This window comes from Sinohyriopsis cumingii, chromosome 17 (genome assembly GCF_028554795.1).
Source record: "Sinohyriopsis cumingii isolate HCF-2022 chromosome 17, ASM2855479v2, whole genome shotgun sequence".
NCBI lineage: Eukaryota > Metazoa > Mollusca > Bivalvia > Unionida > Unionidae > Sinohyriopsis > Sinohyriopsis cumingii.
The window spans coordinates 65,596,518-65,616,726 of NC_142977.1; the positions used below are offsets into that span (position 1 = coordinate 65,596,518).

General features: G+C 36.3%; 1 protein-coding gene across 5 annotated transcripts in view; it reads left to right on the forward strand.

The window, feature by feature from the left end:
- The window catches only part of LOC149779134 (TNF receptor-associated factor 2-like), a 93,956-nt gene that overhangs the window by 17,619 nt on the left and 56,128 nt on the right, over nt 1-20,209 (forward strand). For 2 of the 5 annotated variants that reach the window (XM_089939690.1, XM_089939694.1), the window contains exon 2: nt 6,291-6,376. The exons of 1 other annotated variant lie outside the window; for it this stretch is intronic. The gene's annotated coding sequence lies outside the window, so the exon portion shown is untranslated. Of the gene's footprint in view, nt 1-6,290; nt 6,377-18,985; nt 19,095-20,209 lie in introns of those variants that run through there. 2 more of the 5 variants (XM_089939693.1, XM_089939691.1) reach the window with 2 other exon arrangements.

A 20,209-nucleotide genomic window follows, 5' to 3' on the forward strand; every position in this document is an offset into this window, starting at 1 on the left:
ATTATACCGTCATAAAAGCTCAGTGTGTCTCTGATAGAGAAATAAGGTCTCACTTCAGGCTTTAGGTCATTTTTGTTTTTGGGCCATCCTTCTATAATACGGTCAATCAACAACTGACAAGTTGTGTCTTTGGCAGTTTCTCTCCTGATTTCTGTAATTCGCGCATCCGGAATTTTATCAAACATTTCGACCTCACATACTTTCAGCCTAGTCAGTTCAGTGTCATCTGACAAACTATAAGCACGACTTAGTGTGTCCGCAATGATTAATTCAGATCCTTTGACGTACCGAAACGTAACATTGTATCTAAACATCTTCATTAGAATGTCTTGTAGCCGCTTTGGTGCTTGACTGAGTGGTTTCTTCAGGATGGTTTCCAGAGGTTTATGGTCGTTTTCAACAATCACTGGGCGACCATATGTGTACTGATCGAACCTCTCTAGCCCATACAATACTGCAAGCGCTTCTTTTTCTATTTGTGCCCAGTTCCTTTCAGCTGGTTTCAAAGATCTTGATGCAAACTCAAGTGGGTGTCCATCTTGCAGCAGAGCAGCTCCTAGGCCATCTTTACTACTATCAACTTGTAGTACCAAGTCCTTATTTGGATCGTAGATTGCTAACACATCTGTTTGCTTTAACAGTTGTTTCACTCTTTCAAAAGCTTCCGTGCATTGTTTTGTCCATTTCCACGGTGTGTTCTTTCTAGTCAGGTTTCTCAATGGTTCAAGAGTCTCAGACATATTTGGCACAAATTTAGCCATATACTGTACCAATCCACAAAATCGTTTGATTTCAGTAACGTCCGTCGGAGCATTCATTTCAAGAACAGCTTTGATTTTATCGTTATCTGGCTTGATACCTTGTGGCGTGATTCTGTGTCCATGGAAAGTGATTTCAGGGCCCATATCCTTCTTTCCTTCATTCAAAACAATGTGCCTCTCTTCACAGCGTTTGTAAAGCTTTGCCAGCTTTTCATCATTGTCTTTCTGAGCTGCTATTTCATTATCACCACAACCAACGATGATAATATCATCCGCAATTGTAAATATGCCTTCAAGGTCGCTAAGAGCTTCATTCAGTTTCCGCTGAAATATTTCACTGGATACATTCAGTCCGAACGGTAGTCGAGCCCATCTGTATCTTCCAAACGGTGTTATCATAGTAGTAAGTAGACTGGATTTTTCATCAAGTCTAATATGCCAATATGCTTCTTGCACATCGAGTTTCGTGAATACTTTGGCATTATGTAATCCTGGAACTACGTCATCAAAAGTTGGAAGTCTATATCGTTCTCTCACTAACACTTTGTTCAGCGGTTGAGGATCTAAACATATCCTCCACGATCCATTGCTCTTCTTTGTAATTGCCATCTGGCTAACCCATTCAGTTGGTTCTGTAACTGGTATTAAAATGCCGCGTTCTGTCAGTAGGTCAATTTGTTCTTTCACCTCAGTTCTCACTGCCAGCGGTATGTTGCGAGCTGGCAATGCCCTGGGTTTTGCATCATCTGTGAGTCTGAGGTTCACTTCACCAAGATCTCCGAGGTGGCGTTTGACGCTTCCGATAAAATTATCGGTGTTAATTGTGACCAGTTTCAGTTCTTGAACCGCTTTCAAACCTAGCAAGCAATCTAGCTCATTTGGCACAATTACAAAAGTTACGTTATAAGTTTCATTGTTCACTGGGTTTGTCACTGTCAGAGTTGCCTCCCCTAAGGATTTCGCTGTTGACTTGTTCCACATTCTGAGATGTGACACTTTCTGTATTCTCCGAGATTTTCGGACAAATCTCTGTTGGATTGTATTTACCTGGGCCCCAGTGTCAATGTGAAATGTTACATCACAGTCATTTACAATCATTTTGGCTTTTGCCTTTGAATTGATCGAACTGTCAATGTAGTTAAGCCAGAATTCTTCTTCTGTAGCTTCTTCGGGCTTGTCATTTTGGTCAACTGTTTGCACTTTCTTGCAGCATGATTTGAAATGGTTCTTTACACCACAGTTGTTACATCTCTTTCCCCAGGCTGGACATTTTTCTTTGCTTCGTTCATGAAACAGTCCACAGAAACCGCACTTAAGTTTCGGTCTTACCAATCCAGTACCAGATACACCTGCTTGTGATCGTGGTTTCGCGTTATCAACTTTGTTCACCGAATCATGTACTTTGTCTTGTCTGATTTCTTGCACATGTCTATTTGACTGTTCAAATGCTCGGCAAGTTTGAAGACACTTGTCAAGTTCAAGTTTTTCTTCTCTCAACAACAATTCTTGGAGCTTACCACTTGTGCTGAGTACAATTTTATCTCTTATCATTCTGTCTTTTTCTTTGAAATTGCACGACTCTGCTCTTCTCCTAACTTCGGTAAGGAAATGTTCGAACGATGTAAAGTCATCATATTTCACACACCAGAACCTGTGGGTTTCAAGAACTTCATTCCTCCGTGGATTACAGTAGGCTTCAATCTGTTGCAGAACTTTGTCTGGATCGTTTTTGTCATCTTGATTTGCCCATACAAACTGGTCATAAATGTCAATAATTACCTTCGGTCCTGCACAGTGTAAAATGATGCTGGTTCGAACTGTCTTGTCTTTGTTTTGGGAACCACTAGCGGTCAAATATATTTCTATCTGTCGCTTCCATCTCTTGAAGTTTTCACTTATGTTTCCTTCAGTAATATCTAAAGTCCCAGGTGGCTTTAACGAGTCCGCCATGTCGAACGAATCAAATCGGGACGAATGTTCAATTAAATGTGATCTATTTTCGCGACCTGGCTTGGTCAAATTTTCGGAGTTTCTTCAACTCTGTGCGTTTATCCAGCGAAAATCAACGTTGCAGACGTTATCAGGATATGCGTTCACCGCTGCCACCATGTTGATAGCATGCTTGTATCATCATAAGTGGTGATATCTTCAAAAGAATAGCTCGTAGACGAAAACACAAGTCACGTGTTTAATCAACACACACGAAGGTAACTCCTTCAAGACCACTACAGAATAGAGAGTAACAGTTGTCTTTCTTAGATCATATCAACAAAAACCAACACAAAGTACCCCAAGATTGGCTATTATGATATTATTGGAAAAGTTAGGCATAAATGATCTTGATAAGAAACATGCATTAGTTCACAAGCGTCTGCTGTTTGCGAAACTGAGGAAATACAATACAAAAAATGTATTACCTATCGGAAAAGGAACAAACTTGTATCTAAATGCTTGCTTTCAGGGAAGAAAAAAAGTACAAATCTGCACGTGAGTTTGAAAGACAAGTGGTAATCACTAGGAAGACCATTCGAAAATGTAGCAAGAAATGAGTATTAAGAAAAGAGAGATTATCAAAACTAAGTACTCGAATATTGTGATCGATTTCTAGAGAGAATGTAATGTCAAATAAACTCAAAAGAAAGTGGTGTAAACTGACTCTTACACAATCTGTTGGAAGTATTTCGTATACAGCACCATGAAAGCAAGATAGGTAGAGCCGTTTTCCGTTGTTTTAGGCCAATACATGTGATATTAGTGAGTTTCTGCAACAGGCCAAAGTTTTATGTAATCGGCATAAAAAATATGGCCTTACTATTACGTGCCCTACATAATGAAGGTGTCACTGTCAACAAAAAAACTGACCGTTTTATCGCTCTTTATAACGTTGACGCTGAAAATTGAAAAAATCTTAATGAAAATGTTCCAAAAGAAGATATTATCTTTATAGAATGGAATCAAGTACAGGAGAAAGGAAAAGGTAGATGAAAGTAGGTGCAAACAGTCATGCCAAATTGACAGTTTACATACCTTTTCTTTAAGAATTCGAAGGCCATATGCAAACAGTTAAGAACCAATACGAGAAAGTCTGATGGAGGGAGAATTAATAATCTGTATGGGCTCTGCAGAAGATTTCACATACTCTGCTGTGGAGGAAGCGCAGTCAGCTTAGTGGAATACCGCCATGGTTACACTATATATTCGGGTTGTGAATTTTCCAAATAACTATGACAATTGACCTATTGCCACTTGTCAATCATGCTGATCAAGTAACCCATCAACCAGTGTAAATTAGACACACCTGCAGGTATTGCTTACGTCCGCAATTTTCTTCCGACAAGCTGCTTGTTGCCACAAGCAGGCAATAAAGAATGGGTTATGATAAGTAAGTACCATTTTTGCAATGATTTGTTGATTTCTCGATAGATAAGGGTGAAAAGAAGGCATTGGGAGCCTTGTAATTCTCGCTGTCGATATCCAGATTTTCTAAATGGAGGAATTAGATTTATTCCTTTTCCGAAACATAGACAAAGCTTCAATGGATAAAGACTTTTTTTGTGGTCGTGTGTACGATCAGTTTGCATAAGAGTTTGTAGAAAAGCATATCCCATCGATGGTTTGAAGGTGGGGGGGGGGGAGTGAAACTGAAAATGTGCGTAAAAAACAATCGTTTCTAGAATATGTGTGGAGAACCTTTCAACGTTCGCTTTGATGTATATATTTTCTCTTGTATAGAAAGCACTGAATCCCAGACAGCATTATTTTAAAGTTTGAAAATTTACACTTTAATGTTGGCTTGTCCCAAAAACAATGATTTATCGTACTGATCTTTCAGACACGAGAGTGACTACTTTTTCATTGGGCTAAACGTGGGTGGGGGATACACAAATGCAATAATAAACAAATACAAAAACAATGGTTTCATAGAATTATTGTTTGACATATTAAACATGCATTTACATGTTTACCATAACAGACGTCATTGATCAAAATTCCATCTGAAGAACATAGTAGAACTTTAAATTATTATGTACAATGTATACTTCTGAACAGTAATTATTTACGATTTTGACACTAATTTTTAAGTTATTTATTTCCAAGGCAGCGTGAACATAAGCCAGATAAAATTAATAAGGATAAGTTTATATACTAAATACATTAACATCTTTTGCAGCGAATTTCCATGTACACGAATAAGTTATCGAGCAGCTTTAAAAAAAATTTTTTTTATATTATTTATGGAAATAAAAGACTTAGGTTATTACTATACGAACTTGAACTACGAATATAAATATTGTCAACTGCAGTATAATTTATGCGACTTTGAAATTTTACATTTTTTTTAAAGAATATTACAAATCATTTTCAATTAACGTATTACTTAAGCTCAAATATATTTATTTGCCAAATACTGCATGTTTGTCTGAGGTTAGCAGGGCGTCATGTCACGCGAATTGGTAGGCTGAAGGTTAATTCTTACCTCAGTCTAGCAGGCGTCTGTTATGTATGATCTCACATTGCAACATAAGTTCTTGCAATGCCTCGGAAACTGTTACCTAACGTGAAAGAAGGATATTTTAATTCGAGGCGATCCACTATTTAACGGAATCAGCGACATCCCAGCACGGGGACCCCGAGTGACCGAGTAGTCTAAAGTGCTCGCCGTTAAGGATCAATGCCATCTCACCTCTGTCCGCGTGGGTTCGAGTCTCGGGTTCGCTCAATGTGGGTATGTGAGAAAGCTTGCCATTAGCTTCTCGTGGGTCTGTGGTTCTTTCCTGGGTTTTCCCGGGATATGATCAAAGTCTCATCTGGGGATTTTGTAGCGGATGTATACGAACATGAGTGGTTTATTGCCAAAGAAATTGAAACATGAGCTGAAGATTATGAATAATAAATAAGGTTGATAACAAAGGCAGTGAAATTAGATGGAATAAACGGCCACAAGAGAAAAATGAAATCTGGATCCTCCTTTCTCCTGTTTTGTTACTACTAGATGAGCCAGCACCATGCAGAAAAAAAACCCCATAAAAGAACATACAAAATTAACTCAACTCATCAAATAGATGAATAAGTTCAAGAAGTGGCAAATGTGATTTATCAGTGTTTAACAATAACTAAATGAAATCAATCAGATGGCTCAGTGCCTTTCGTTTAGAGATAAAACTGTTATTTGTTGTAGATTTGTAGTTAACATTCGCTACCAGGTTTAGGGCTTTACGTTTATCATTATATATATTTGTGCATTAGAAATAAATTATTTAAAGTTTTGTTTTCAATTATTATATGATCGTTCATACATGTCAATAATGTGTCAGAGTACCTGTTTAATTTTCGTGATAATCTTATAGATGCCTGAATGTATATTATCAGAAGTGAAACTTGAAATATCATGTCTTTGAAACAAACATGGCCCATAGTTATGATGAGTTTCCACTCTTTGTTCGGCTTCAGATGAGAATGACTGTTGTATTTGCCTATCGTGACTTGTTTCATAAATAGATAATAAAAATATACATTTTATTATTGCAGATATAAGAAAATACTTTACTTAAAAAGCCGAAACCCGAGCACCGACATAATATTACGCAGGACTTTTGTTTTTTTTCCTGATTAAGGTAAGCTTTAAAATTCTAAATGGATAGGTTGCTAATTATTTTTATCGGTAACCTGTTACTTTGTTGAATTGCGGAAGGCAGAATGAATTTTGATACAGTGTCTTACTGCACAAAGGAGATCTATAATATTCAATGACTGATTAGTGTAGGTCTCATTGTTAACAGAAAGAGGTTGAATTGCATCTTGTAAAATACTTTTCACCAACATCATGGTACATTTTAAAGACTGAATTAATGTATGCTTGTTATGTCGAAAATTCAGGTCATCCCATCAGGTTTCCTCATATAATAATGACCGAGTCGCGCTCTTGGCAGCACCCGTTACTATTTTTATAGCCTCCGTCAACGATTCATTTTCTTGCATAGTACAATTATCCCAGATACAATCAGCATAGTCAAACAAGAGAAGTACATACGATTTGTACCTTTTTGTTTTTAAGCACAACCAATCCAACATATTCAAACGACATCGTTAACCAGTATAACATTTCAACGCCTACGGTGAGATACTTCTTGCATATCTTTGCTGCACTGCACGATCAAATGCTTTACTTACATCGAAGAAAACAGTTCCAACTTCCTTCTATTGTCTTGAACTAAGCAAAATCGTATTACAAATGTCTAGTAACTTATTGTAGAGTCGCTGGGCGTAAAGCCTGTGTGGTTTGGTGAAATTAAGTTATGTTAAATATATATATATATATATATATATATATATATATATATATATATATATATATATATATATATATATATATATATAGAACCATTTTCATACACCTTGGACAAAATACAAAGGCGTTATATAAGACGATATTTTGGGACATTTGTTCAACCTCCTTTTTGATATACTTGGTCCATATTTGTTAATTTCTAAGAATATGGAAATCTTGAGATATTAAGATAAATGTTAAAAATGCGATACAGCAGATACTTAAGTGAGCTTCTAAGTAGTTCTGGGTAAAATAAATCTGGACCACGTGCCTGTGATTGATTTAAACCAATAATAACGTAGAAATCTGGACCAGTGCCTGTGATTGATTTAAATCAATAATAACGTCGAAATCTGGACCACGTACCTGTGATTGATTTAAACCAATAATAACGCCGAAATCTGGACCATGTGCCTCTGATTGATTTAAGCCAATAATAACACCGAAATCTGGACCATGTGCCTGTGATTGATTTAAGCCAATAATAACGCCGAAATCTGGACCACATGCATGTGATTGATTTAAACCAATAATAACGTCGAAATCTTGACCACGTGCCTGTGATTGCTTTAAACCAATAATAACGTCGAAATCTGGACCATGTGCCTGTGATTGATTTAAAACAATAATAACGTCGAAATCTGGACTACGTGCCTGTGATTGATTTAAACCAATAATAACGTCGAAATCTGGACCACGTGCCTGTGATTGATTTAAACCAATAATAACGTCGAAATCTGGACCACGTGCCTGTGATTGATTTAAACCAATAATAACGCCGAAATCTGGACCACGTGCCTGTGATTGATTTAAACCAATAATAACGCCGAAATCTGGACCACGTGCCTGTGATTGATTTAAACCAATAATAACGCTGTAACATACGTCGTCTTCACTAACGTTTGTGCAAGAGAGAATGAGTTACGGCAATTGATGTACGTACAGTTCAGCAAGTTGACATTATGTCATATTTAATTTATCAGTCTGTATTTGTAGACTGTTCACAGAAGAAAACGTTAAATATTTTAGCTTTCGCTCCATCATGTGCAACCGTGGCCCCGTTTTTAATCAATGAATCGCAAGATTGCTTCTAAGACTTTCCATGGTGGTCTTAAACAAGTTTCCACCAGTCCTTAAAATTATGTGTAGAAATTAATTATATCTGCCAATTACCGATTGTGGAAATATTTTAATTCATGTATGAGTGCGTTTTGCTCGATCGTAATGCCGCTTTCTTTGTCTAACGCGTTTTCTAATTTTATTGTGCATCCAAGGTGGGTCTTTTGCGCGAATAATAACCGTTTTTGTGGCACAGTTTTACATATATTCCAAATTAGATTGGTGAATGTAGCAAGGCAATCATTCGTATCATTTTTGTCAACGTACTGATCCCATAAAACATTGAGCAGACGTAACAATCACATTTTTGGTTTGTAAATATTAAGGTAGCATATACTGGGCAATCGTAACTGACTCCGCTAGAGTGCGATGGATCAAGAACACCGACACTAGTCACAAATTCGGGATTTGACACCATAATTACATCAAAATATCAGAATACTCCTGTAACATTTGTTGTTTCTTGTATAATTTGCTGTATGTTACAATAATAGCATATTTGAAGCACTTTATTATAATTTTAAAAAAACATTATATTAAAAACTCCCATAAAAACTAAGTAAGCTCACTTGATGTTCTGGGGTATCTGTGCTTAATCCATCTACATTCCAAGCAAACGATTCTCTCATTTGTGGTCTATATAGTCCTTCAATCAGTATTTGATTTCCATTTAAATTTATTTCCACATAAATAGTTTTTCATGTTGTAAATCAAGATCAGATCGTATAATTTTACATGATTTTATTTTTTACTTATATAGTTACCTCACCCACAGTGGTTTACTACTGATCTGAATAATTTCATATAGTGATTTCACTGTTCGACCGCTCCGGTGGCCTAGTGGTTAGAACGTCCGCCTCGGATGCGGGAGGTCGTGGGTTCGATCCCCGGCCGAGTCATACCAGAGACTTAAAAAATGGTACTAACAGCTGCCTCGCTTGGCGTTCAGCATTAAGAGGTTAGTGTTAGGACTGGTCGGCCTGGTATCAGGATAATGTGACTGGGTGGGACATCATGCTACATGTCTGCGGCATGATGCCCCAGTGCTAGACATCACTATAAACTGCCACATTGCAGACATCGTAGCGATATGACTGAAAAATTGTTAAAGCTACGTTAAAAATCAAAATCACATCACACATCACTTCACTGTTCGAAGTGTATTCGTTAGCCACGTTTCAGTAAAACATGGTATTTCAAACTGCTAACTATTTGAATACATCAAGTCGAGTGTCGATCTAAGTATAACATATTATATCAAACTGAGAACTATATACAAGAATCAAGTGAATTTTAGGTTTTAGTATAACACATTGTGTCAGACTAATAAGTATTTACACGAATCAAGTCAATTTTACATTTCAGATTCTGAATATTAGGAACTATTGGTAAAGCATAATTAGGTAAAAGTGGGTGGGGATGGTCCTCTGATAGTAAAGAAATAGTTACAAATTATGGTAACAGTGATGTCCCATTTATTTTAGTTCAGTATCCTGTAGCATGTAGCGTTTGTGAAAGAATAACTTATGATTAAAATAGTCCATACCTTTTTATGATGCATTGCACGGCAAAATGGAGTCTGTTTGTAGTGAAACTGATATGTCACTGACACTTATGAATACTCTGTTTAGTGGCAAGGAGATGTAGATTTTTTTATTTAAACTTGGAGGTAATGAACAAAGAATGTTTTTCTTCACATAGTTGTAAAAAATGAATTCTAGTCAGTCCTGAATAATCTTGACCTAAAAATGGTAGGAAGGTCTGTATTGGCCATAAACAACATTTTATGATGAAGACAATAACACAAGTCTCCATGTATTTTTATTCCCAAACAGTATGATGATCCCCAAAATAAACAGTCTGGAATCTTTTAATATTCTCTGCTCACATGCATTTCTGTACATACTGTACATTCATCTATCTACTGTACCACAATTTTGGTAATTCAGTTCTCCATTATTTTTATAATTAATGAATCTAGAGTTCAAATCTCAAACCACTTTCCTGGTATGATTGAAATAGCTTCAAAGCAAAATGTACGAAATGTAAGACTTTGAACTAGTATTTCCCCTTTACAGTAGTGTACTTAACGAGGGTGTGTGTGTGTGTGTGTGTGCCAAAACTCCTTTCGGCCATCATAGTTGCCCCGGGCGCCATTTTCATAAAGTACGCTCTTGAGCCTTTATGTAGACCACGAGCAACATTAAGCTGCATCCTTGCATCTTGGTTTCTAAAGCACCCTACGTTTTTGTAAATGACTACACTATACAACGTTAAAGAATAATTTATTCAGTGTTTAAATGTCATGCACAAAACAACATAAATACCTTGTTACGATAAATTCTTAAAAAAATGTCCCTAATTAACCACTAGTTTCTATGTAACTAACTGTGTAAATGTGTCAACTCTTTTCCTAGGCGTGTCCTATACAACACACCGTAGAATTCACTGTAGAATGTCACATTCACCTTCATTAAGTCTTATGTTACGTATTTAGGTTCAAATAAGCAGTAACAAAAGAAAGAGTGAAAACAACAAACTTTGAAAAAATTTAACAAACAATTTATTTCACTGGAAAAATACTGTAAAAAAACCCCAAAGAAATAAGAACTTACAGTATTAAGAATCAAATCCTAAATCAATTCAAGAATAATCCATTAATTAAATTTTAGAAGTCCTAATGATGAATTCAAGTTCGAGACCCGACGAAGAAGCCAAGATGGAAGGCGATGCCCTATACTGTATCCTTTGTGACGTTGGAAGGTTTACAGTTCTGTGTCATTCACAAACAATAAATCCGGTGTTTGAATTAATGAAATGTCTTTGTCCAAGAATCCTGTTTGAGCACTCGTGTATTTCCAGGAAAAAGAAATGATCTTTTAGAATCCAAGCAATTTGAATGAACATTAAAATAACTCCAAATTCACGCACCAAAAGAACACCTTTACGTCTTAGTGTTATTTAGCCCGACGAGAAAAACTTCTATAAACAATGATTACACATTAACTCGAAACGGAAAACAAATTCCCGGATGAGAGTCAACTTTCCAGAACTTTCGAGAAGTATTTACATATAAAAGCACGTAGTCCCAGTATGACCTTGGCAAAAATACCCAATCATTTTACTATAAGAATAGGATAAAAATAGAAAGTTGTTTACTTCTCTTACTGATTTCTAAATAAAGATCGGGAACTATGTGTTTACAACTAAAGAGTCATGGTAAAACTATTTTCTGAAAAATGTATAGTTCATAGTAAATAAAACTACATTATTTTAACATGAAATGAAATTAAACATAAAAAGATTCTAAAACTTACAGACAATTAAATTAAATCAAATATAAGTTAAATAAAATATACATAACATAAGCTTCTAAAACTATACTTAGTTTAACATTCACGATTAGTGACAACTGTGACATCCACCAGAACTGAATTGAGTACGATCTAGTCAAGTATGCATATGCTCATATATCTCATCTAATCAGATTGTAGTGCCTTCTCACACACTAGCGAAAACGCATACCATACCATAACTACAATAGTTCTCGTACTTACAAGAAAAGATATATATATATATATATATATATATATATATATATATATATATATATATATATATATATATATATATATATATGGCCGAGTGGTCTAAAGCACTCTCCGTTACGGATCACTGCCATTTCACCACTGTCTGCGTGGGTTCGAGTCCAGGATTCGGCCAATGTGGGTATGTGAGAAAGCTTGCCAGTAGCTTCCCGTGGGTCGGTGGTTCTTCTCGGGGGTTTTCCCGAGTTCTTCCTCCACCATTAATACTGTCCGCCATGCATAGCCAATCGTGTGCTGAAAAATGGCGTTAAACCCCACAACAACAACATATATATATATATATATATATATATATATATATATATATATATATATATATATATATATATATATATGTTACCGAACTTGAAGGGATTGCATATCCGTCTATTCTTGTTTCATTCACTTGGTCCTGCCCTCCTTCCATCGTACACATGTACACAACCTCGACTTCAGCACAATGAGTCCCACGACCCTCAGCACAATAAGTCCCACGGTGGCGCCAAATGTTACCGCACTTGCCTTCTACTACTACTCATTATTGCATTATTGGGTTGATAGGGGTGGAGACTGAGACATTTCTCATTGCTTTGTACATACACCCTACAAATACAATTAAAAAATACATTTATTACAATAATAAATAATATCATATCAGTGCATTATTGTTCTGCATGTTTACATTGATTCTCTTTACAGTAAATTCAATACGAATAACTTACAACTCCATATATTTATTAATTATCCGTCTAGAGAGATAGTGAATCAACTAAACCTAAACAACAGTGTTTAGAGCAAAAGTAGGAAACAGACAGACAGACAGACAGACAAAGGTATGGACAGAACGATATGCTAATAATAAAATGCAGATTGATAACCTATTAAAATGTACTAAAATACATCAACATGCATTCCCGAGAAATATGCAGAGTACATATGAAATAAACTATTACATTAATCATATTATAAATCTATTTACTTTATCATATGGGACAAAGGCCAATTTACATCTTGCAAGCACAAGACACTATAATGCAATGCCATGACCAGCACCCTTCAAAAACTCTAATGGGCTGACCATTAATTAGCTGTTCATACTATGTTGTTTATACAGACAAGTAGCAAACCAACCAGTCAGAAAGTTGTTTACCACTTGTCATACAATAGAACAACCCATCATGACCAGCAATCAGGGTAGTTGCATTGCTCAGTGAACAAAACTCTTAACAGGTAATCCTGGTTCAAGGTTACCTAAATGGCTAAATATGTGTAAAATGAGAATAACACAATAATTGCAACTGATGACTGTATTTCACTCAATAATAAACATTATCTACATAAAATAATAAAATACCTACTTCTGCCTAATTAAAACATGAATATAAAATTATAAAACATATGATCCTTCTGCATATATATATATATATATATATATATATATATATATATATATATATATATATATATATATATATATATATATAATCTTTACCTTTCTGTGTGCGACTAACCACAAGTTCCTAAATGGTATAGAGACACTGTCATCTTGGGGTGATTATATTTTAAAACAAGGATGTTCTTGTCTGGTTCTTGTAGTACAACGCGATGTGGCTTTCCGCTTATACCGCAGAAGTTTTTACTGCGGGATTCATTTATGTCGACCCTGGTGAACGAGTGAAGATAGTGGAAACATATGTCCTTTTGGCCATTATCTATGTTTTGGCCAGCAACCAGCCTACTGAAGTTCCTCGTCCACCAGTAATGTGTCTTGATCTTCTCCAAGTCGATCAGTATCATCAAACAGAACTGGTACGGGTGCCTCTTTTCACTAAAGCGGGTTAGTATGTTAGAATGTTTGCTGTCACGCGAAGACCCTCACCCACATCGGGAAGATAATGTCTTCAAAGTACAGCTCACCTATGCGCCATTAAGAATTGTTGGCGGCGTGGTACGAAACGGATGAGACCGCTGACTCAAGGCAGCGGTTTTCCGCGTTCTGTACGTTGACTTTCACCTTTTTCTCCACCAGGCTCTTTGGCGTCAACATTTAGCTGCTGTCGTTGATGGGGCGGTATTGAGACACACCAAAATCAAGTGTTACGCACCGCACGAAGTACCACAGCGACCCATCTTATACTTATAATTACCCGTGTAACTAATTATAATTTACTGAGCACAAAACAAAAAATTAACCGAGCAATCGTCGCTGCTCCGCTAACATGCACACCGACCTCCTGAAGAATATCAGTAACCTTGGGGTACAACGGACATATTTTATATACAAATTTGATTTTGCATACACCTGCCTAAGACAAAAAATCATAACAAAATATAATAAATGAGTGATGTCAAAAAAGGTCCATATTTTTGGAGAGGTATAATAAAGCAAAACATGCACTTAACCTGACAAGTCAGTGGAAAGTCAATGAATAAAAAATTGATGCACCCTACCCCAAATTTATACATGCATTTGTTATGTCCGAAGACTATTTTTTTTTTAGAACACTTGATGCTCATTCCATTTCACTGCGTGATACTTTGGGAAAAACAGTGTGTACTTAGCTTCGTGCAAATTAAAATAGTTGTCATCTAGGCAGTTTTGGAAATAATCTACATGCCTTGAGCCAGCGTGTCTACTGCTATAAGTGGTTAACTTCTTCCTAACTGGCTACTGGTATTTCACTGGACTGTCAGCGGCTATGGTACAAGTATTCAACACCGACTATTTCCGTAATGGGTGTCATTTTTTAGAATTTGATTCTGCGTACCTTTAAGTGGCAAGTATTCACTTCATTTGGATTCGTATGCGTCCATTTTCCTTTGGAAGGTCATTATTTAGACGCGCCAAAAGGTGTATACGGCAAAATCAATGTTAAAGTAAGTAGACAATTTGGACGAAATGAACCTAACAGTGTTATCCAGTACAATCCTGATTGAATGTCGAACGCTGTGATGTCACGATGAAAGCTACGCATGTTGGTAAACAAATTCGTACTACCCTTAACTGTGGCGATTCCATTCGACGCGCTGTTATTTTGACCCAACTTCAGTATATGTCCAGCACTTTAAAAGTCCATAGAGAGAGATAATTTTCGTCTGGAATTTTATTGATGACAGTTAGGGTGCAGAACATTCAATAATCAGGAATGAATAGACTTTAATTAAAGGTCACTGGCCACATATATTGTACAAACGTGTGATATTAGTATAGTCATTAAAAAGCGCATTTGTTATGTATATAAACACACCATGAAAATGTTTAATTAGACTTAAAAATCAGCTTTCTTAAATGAAAATATTATTTGTTAAGCTCTGTAAACAATGGGTAGTTTCCGTGTGACAAAAACCGATATGATGTACATTTATCCCTTCTATTCAACCTAGCCATTCAAGTGCTTAATTTCCCCACATAAATGTCTATATGATATATCTTACCATCGTGCTTTTGTACAGCAAATTCGTTGCAATGTGTTGCATCTGTATGTAACCCAAAGAGTGATGATGGGACAAAAGGATTCATTCTTTTTCCGATAGACCCTGTTTACCAGAAAAAGAACGTGGATTGAATCCGTGGGATCAAATACGGTGAGGGATGGGAAAGTTTTACTAGTTATGCTGCATTATCGTCGATTCGGCCCAAGAGATTAAGACAATTCGTCCCAACTTGAAAGACAATTCGGTCCAACTCAGCAATAGTTTTAACAAGTTCTTTTTCAAGTAGGACAAATGGCTTTTGACAATTTTTATTGGCTGTAAAATAAAATAGGTTTCAGAAGAAGAAAAAAATTGAACAAATTTAAACAAACTAAATTATCTTGATATTCTTTAAAAGAAAATAACCATACTTCGCAACGTATATATATACATATATATGAGAGAAAGCACAAACTGACAGGTCTTGCTCATTTTGACAGTGAAACGTAGCACAGAGAAAAAATTTGTGTTTGATTCTGGATCGAATGGATAGCCAATGTAGGGTACAGAGCAGCGGGGAGGTGTGCTCTGATTGTGGTACTCTAGGTAGGATCCGAGCAGCTGTCTTTGGAACTTTTTGAAGTTTCTGGAGCAGATATTGAGATGAACCAGACATAACTGAGTTACAATAGTCCAGTCTTGAAAGTACTAATGAACACACAAGTGAACACACAAGTGTTTTAGTGGCATTAACTGAAAGATATTTGCGAATTGAGCTGATGCGTCTCAGCTAAAGATATGCAGCCTTGCATATGTTCATGACATGTTGGCGCAATGTGAGAGTACTGCCCAGAGTAACACCTAGGTTTCGTACTGATTGTGTGAATTTAATGTTGGTGTTGCTGATATTTATTGTTTGAGGTAAAGGATGTGAATGAGAAAGTCTTTGTGTTGTGATCAGAATGGCCTCAGTTTTATCATCATTCATCTGCAGCTTGTTACATGTCATCCATGATTTCACATCAGAAATGCACCTCTCTACACCTTGGATGGTAGTATCAACTTCAGTTGGGTGGCTAGATTTGTATATTTGGGTGTCATCAGCGTACAATTGGTGAGATACTGGATGATGATCTATGACACTTGAGAGCGACTAAGTGTACAGAATGAAGAGAACAGGTCCAAGAACAGATCCCTGTGGAACATCAACTGGGCTGGAGTGTATTCCATTTGCAGATACAGTTTGTGTCCTATTGACCCAGTAGGACTTGAACCACAGTAAGACTGTATCATGAATGCCAAATACATGCTGGAGACGGTGAAGTAATATATCATGGTCTGTTGTGTCAAATGCTGCAGACAAATCAAGGAGGGTGAGGACTGTAATCTTTCCGCTATCCAACGCAGAGAGAATGTCATTAACTACTTTTAGAAGAGTATTTTCAGTACTGTGGCAAGGGCGATATGCAGACTGTACATTGCTAAAATAACTGTTTGAATTCAGATGAGATAAAAGCTGGGATAGAACAACCTTTTCCAAGATTTTTGATATGAATGGGAGATTAGAAACTGGGCGGTAGTTCTATAAATCGTTATGGTCTAGTGTTGGTTTCTTCAGCAGAGGCTTTACTATGGCAGTTTTGAAAAATGATGGGAATTCCACGGATGAGAGAGAGAGGTATTAATAACATCAGTTAGTGAAGGCAATACTGGATCTAAGCACTCAAGCAGCAGTGATGTTGGAATCGGATCAAGTTCACGTGACTTTGGTGCACTCTTCATCACGATTGTACGTACGAAATCCATACAGACAGGTTCAAATGCTGCTAATGGTTGCCGCTCAAATTCTGTATCCCAACTGTATGGTGACGACGAGTACATTGAAATTGTGGTGTCAAGCTTATCAATAATGGTTTGTAGGGCCTACTTTGACACGGAAGAAATTTGCAAACATGTCCGGAAGGTCGACTGGAGAGAAGGTAGTTGGAAGTGGTATAGATTTGTTCCTTGACATTAGCTTGTTAGTAATCTCGAACAGCGCTTGGCAGCTTAAACTTTCCATGATCTTAGTAGTGTAGTGGGATGATTTCGCTACATGGACTATATTTGTGACATTCTTCTTAGCGGCTTCATAGATTTGCTTATGAATAGTGAGTGTGGTGGAAAGCCAAAGCCAATCAGCTTTACGGCGGTCTCTTTTAGCAGTGCGAAGCTGATCCCTAACATTGCTATACCATGGAGAACACTTTTTAATTGATACTCTTCACTTGGTAGCTGGTGCATGTTTGTCAAGCAATGAACGCAGGCAGTTAGTCTGTTTCTAAATTCTATAGTATTTTTTCCTCATCAACAAGACGTTGTAAACACATTACATCCTATTAATTGTTATTTCTCTTCCATGTAATAGATTATTTTTCATAAAATGTTGAACTTTACTTTTTTACAAGATCAGTTTAGTTTGCTTAATATCTCTTGCCATTTATTGGCATTTTTACGTTGAGTTTTGTAAAATTAGCTATAAACCTGACCTAATTACTCGAATGAACTGCTGACAGAAATAGCCCAAAGTATTATATTTCATTTCTATAGCAAGATGGATAAATATTACATCTTTTCAAAGCTACGTGCAGAATAGGCCGACATGTCGCGAGTCAGGAAAACAGGGGCGTGGTATCCCCTGTGTCCAAAATTAATATTATTTTGAACAGAATATTCTGGTGACAATTGCATCTTTTCAAATGGTAAGCATTGTTGTATTTTATTTTTGTCAATCGCTCGAATTCGGTATGCGTTTTGCTTCAATGTTGGAAACGAAAATCTTAGGTGCGCAGAAATGCCCGACAGCAGTGTATGGAATCGGTTCACAATTAATACTTCCAGTTCAGTACCCGAATGTAGTTCTAGTGTATTTTTAGAACATTTTTTCCTCTCTCATTTTGGTGGTGATAGAAGAGTTTTATTTATGCATTTTTGGTAGGGATTTAAAGGTAACTGTTTATTCTTGATAATATGAGCTCAGGGTGTTGTTGTATGTGTGTATTTCGGCGGCAGTGCACAGTGAGTAATAAGGCCTTGGTGATGCTCCGGAAGTGAAATCTGTGTTCTGTTTACATGGTGATGTGTTGACAGTTCAGCATCTAATAAAAGAGAAGGTCAACCTTTGACGAGAACTTCACCGTGAAGTCATCTTTGAAGGTATTTTAGATTAGCATATGATTTGTATTGATTGTCACACAGTGGAAAGGTCAGTACTGAGAAACCAATGTAGATAACATATAGTAAAATTAATTGTGTCCTATGTCCGTATGTACTACGTCTCGTGGGATGTATGTACGTCATTTCCGTTTGCGTCCTCTATTGTTGGGAAATCGTACCTAAGGGGAAGTAACAGCGTTGTATAGATCTATTTCGAGTAATTAAATTAAGATAATTTTTATTATACTTTGTGTGCGAGTACAACTACTTTAATAATGTATTGCAAATCTGATGTAAAGAGAAAAATATTGAAGTATGGCCAGTGACCTTTAAAGAAAATTAGTACTGTACAGTACAGTAATCATTTTTAAAAGAACAATTTAATTTACAATGAGCAAATGCGCACACGTGATACATCATTTTCAAGAACACCACAATTCAGAAAGACGAAATTCACAATTATATCCATATATTTATTTATTACACAATAATAGCTCAAAACGTCACACCATAGAAATTTGCCAGGGGGTATATTTACGAAACTTTCGCTTACGACCATGAAGCGCCGTTTTTTTTTCCTGACGCCATTCAAGGGATGTAACTGGTATGTTTCCTCATTCATGGCTCTTACATTTGCACATTATACAGTTTTCAGGTTGTTTCTGTTCACGGGCTTGGCTGTAAAGAAAGGTCTACTTGAACTGATATTCAAACAATACTTTTCACGAGTTTCTTATAATTCACGAATTATACGGTTATACTATCGTTAATGCTAGGCCTATATAAAAAAGGACAATTGCCAACGCCATGCATCACTGGCACTAGTTCTGCATGTAAGACATAGCACATTTTGATTTTGTTGACGCCAACAACATAAATATCAGCGTCGGGTCTTACAGGTAGGAATACACTGGCAGTTGATTCTGTGGACACTCACCATATAACATATTATGAGTGTACATATTAGTTTCCACAGAATCAAGTGCATGTGCCATGCATGATGGGTGGCGACATAGCCATTAATATAATTAAGAGGTGTGCTGTCCATTCCTTTGTGATAAAAAGAATATGGTAAGAATAATTCGCCCGTCAGATGTTAAGTTTCCGTTTCAACTCAATTTTAAATATTAATCGGTTTAATTTTATCTTAGTTCACAAATTCCAAAGCACTCGGTCGGCAACAATAAAGACCTTTTTTTTTAAATTTTATATCGACCCATCTACCGACATTAAATTACATTTTTGATATCACTGACATCCTAAACGCACGCAAGGTAACAGAATGGTTACACAAATATGTATCATGTTGATATTAAACCAACTCCTTCAGGTGGACTTCAGTTTTATTTTAAATTCCTCAGTATCATTTGAATCAACAGTGTCAGTGAATGATTAATTTCATGTAATTGTAAATGTAATTCATTATGTTACTTAGGATAGTTTGTGTTTCAAACTTGCGGTAGCTATGTGTCTGCATTAGGCAAGTTTAGTATTCAGTTTCTTGATGTCACCAATTGTGTGAGGCTTGCATGTTTTCTTTTCTTACGTTTTAGTAATACACCAGTGACTTAGTCATAAGTATATGCGAGTCAGGTGGGACTACATTTGCTTCTAATTGGTTTAAATTTCTTACTATACTAGATAATAACTGACTCTTTCAGGTCTGCTTTCATTTTAATTTTTAATTGCACTGTATCTTGCCTGAATAGTATCACTGAACAAAAGTTATTATGTTGATGTGTTTTAATTTTCGTCATTGAGCTATGTGCATCAGGTAATTTTAATATCCAGTTTCTTAAATATCA